Here is a 3,268-nt window from a genome sequence, read left to right on the forward strand (position 1 = left end):
CCCCCCCCCCCCCCCCCGTCTCCGTCTCCAAGAGGATCTCTCTGCCTCACCTCCCACCCCACCAGGCCTCCCCCCTCCCTAGGGCCTCAAGTCTCTCCAGGGTTAGGTGCATCTTCTCTCACTGAGGCCAGACCCGGCAGACCTTTGCTGTGTATGTGTCATTGGCCTCATATCAGCTGGTGTGTGCTGCCTGGTTGGTGGCTCAGTGTCTGAGAGATCTTAGGGGTCCAGGTTTGTTGAGACTGCTAGCCTGCCTTCATTTCAAATTATTTTCTATTTATTTAATTTTTAATATTTTGTCTTCTATCAGCATGAAGAAGCATGCTTTATTTCCAAATGACTGAAGAGTTTCCAGATTTTTGACTTGTTATCCATTTCTAATTTAATTCATCTGGTGGGTGGACAACATGTTCTTCCCAACTTATACATATTGGATCCCCATCCTTTCTGTTTATTTGCGGTTTTCCTTGTTTACTTGGAAACATCACTCTAATGCACTACACTTTGAGTGTTGCTCATGGGACTGATACAGTGATCCTCTGAGCATTAGGTGCTTCCAGGTCTCTGCCTCCTTCTGCACTGTTTAATCTGACACTCATTGAAGCTAGCAGCTCCGATTGCATCCTGTTGTTGGCAATGTTTGTGCTGTTTGTCCTGATCAACTTTTCCATCTCTGCACATTTAACCTTTTCACTCTGTGTGTTTTATATTTAAAATGAGTTTCTTGTTAACAGTGTGAAATTTGGTCTTTTCATTATCCGCTCTCAGAACTCATCTCTTCTAATTGGAATTTTCAGACCATTTACATTTCACACAATTACTGCTATTGTCAGTTTTAACTTTTCAACTTGCTATTTTTCTATTCTTGCCATCTTTGTTCCTTCATTACTCTTTCCCTGACTCCTTATGAATTAATGGACTATATTTAGCATCCACTTTACCTTGCTGTTTACTTATTAGCAACATGCTTCTTCGTTAAGTTTTGAGTGGTTATGCTAATAGTTTATAAATCTGGATTTGTTGCCGTGGGTGGTACTTGGTTTTTGCTTGCTTGCTCATTGTTTTTGTTTTATTTTGTTTTGAGACAGGCTCTCACTGAATTGCTTGGTCTCCTGTTAAATAATAAGCCTGGGTTGCTTGGCACTCTCTGTGCAGTTAGGGCTAGCCTTGAGTGTGGCACCCCCAGCCTCATCTGCCTGAGTGTTGAAACTATAGACATATATCATAATAACCAAGTTTTAAATTTAGTTTTACCCATTACTGTTGCTCCCCCACTCAGAATGACTGCATCTGTCTGCTCAGGTTTTGGAATAGAAGTTAAGGAAGTTCCTAAGGTAAGAAACTGGTGGCTTGAATGAAAATGACTCCCGTCAGCCCACAGGGAATGTGCTATTAGGAGGTGTGGCCTTGATGAGGGAAGTATGCCACTAGAGGTTAGGTTTTGAGGAGACAGAAGCTCAAGCCAGGCCTAGTGGCTCCCTTTCTTCTTGCTGACTGCTAATCCGGATGTGGAATATTTAGCTCTTTCTCCAGTACCATGTCTGCCTGCGTGCTTCCATGGTTCCCACCATGACAATAATGGACTAAACCTCTGAACTGTAATCCAGCCCCAATTAAATATGTTCCTTTATAGGAGTTGCCATGGTCATAGTGTCTCTAACAAAGAAAAGAACATTTGGCCCCTGTATTACAAAGTCTCATGCCTACAAAGTAGAAATTGTCACCCTGGTCTTCAGGCATAAATTAAACAGTTTATAATATCATGATGTAAACTATATACTGCCTTTGCATTTGTTGATTATATATATTAAAGAATTAAAGATGTAAAGCAGTCTGTATATTTGCCCACACACACATATGTTTTGGAATTCTTGTTCCTTTCTGGAGTCTTGATTGCATGCCTGTTTTCTGCCTGTGTTTAATGCTGAGGAGCACATCCAGGGCTCCCTGCATGCTAAGTAAGCCCTCTGCCTTCATCCTATCTTCTCATGAGACATCATGGCCATTTCACATCATCAGCAGCGACTGTGGACTGTTTCAATTGACTGTTTAGTAAAGCATCCATTTAATACATCGTTTTCATCCATAGCAAAGCCACAGTGTCTTTTTCCCTCTTAGTGTCTCATTGTAGTCTGTTTTCCTGCATGTAATTTATACACTAAATGTGTTTTCTCCATATCCTACCTACAGCCTCTGCCATCTTTGTCATCTGTTTCTATTGGCTTGTGCTTCTCCTGATCACATCTGTCCTGTGGAGCTGTAGCATATCTCTAGATCTTTACTCATCAGATCTCAGAATCCATCAACTGTCTTAGCTTCTTTCGAACTCCAGAGCCCTCCAAAGTTCTCAGGTCTTGGTGGTCATACTAAATCATATTGTTGGCATTCCTTGTTCTCAATATGGCAGATTACAGACTAAGGTACTCCTAACTGCCATAATCAGTGGGATTCAACCCCCATAATTAATGATCTCTTGTACATTTATCTATATACCATTCTTTCTCTAGACAAGCTCTGATTAAAACACATATGGAGCATGTCTAAAGTGTAGAACAAACATCACTACAGTAATACCTCGGTCTTCCCTGTAGAGCACATTGCTCTCAAGGCATAACTACAAAGTCCTCACCTATTGCTCTTATGAGAAAAATCATTTCATTGTCTTTTGTGGACTTTGGAAACTGTTCAGATTACTGTTTTCTATTTGCTATATTTATTCAACACTATACATACTTGTCCTAAAAGGTTTTGAGATACTTTTGTGTGGTTTCCACTTCCCCTCTGATGTCATAATAATTCTATACATACTATCTATTAGCCCTTTCTGGAACCATATTTACTTGTGTCTCACATGTTTTCTTTCTCTTTACACTGTGTTCACATGTAGTTAATGTGGCACAGCAGTTTTCCCCTGCTGTCTGCTACTTCTACAATCTCTTCGTCTGTTTGAATTGACTTTTCTGGATGTGTGTCAGAACTCCTTCTGTCTCAGCAGCCATTAAGTTTAGCTACATCTTCTGAAATCCGAGGGCTCAGGGGTCATCTCGGTGAGCTTCCTTATACACATGACTTTGACTCCAGGGAAAAAAATCCAAGGAAGACTATAATGTTCCTCTTCCCCTTCTCTCTCTGTCTCTGTCTCTCTGTCTCTCTGTCTCTCTGTCTCTCTCTGTCTCCCTTTGTTTCTGTCTCTGTCTCTCTGTCTCTCTTTGTCTCTCTGTCTTCTCTCTCTCTCTCTCTCTCTCTCTCTCTCTCTCTCTCTCTCTCT

General features: G+C 41.2%; 1 long non-coding RNA gene across 1 annotated transcript in view; it reads right to left on the bottom strand.

Moving 5' to 3' along the window:
• Window positions 1-3,268, bottom strand: part of LOC110320554 — a 41,326-nt gene that overhangs the window by 9,756 nt on the left and 28,302 nt on the right. The gene's annotated exons all lie outside the window — the stretch shown is intronic.

This window comes from Mus pahari, chromosome 4 (assembly GCF_900095145.1).
Source record: "Mus pahari chromosome 4, PAHARI_EIJ_v1.1, whole genome shotgun sequence".
Lineage (NCBI taxonomy): Eukaryota > Metazoa > Chordata > Mammalia > Rodentia > Muridae > Mus > Mus pahari.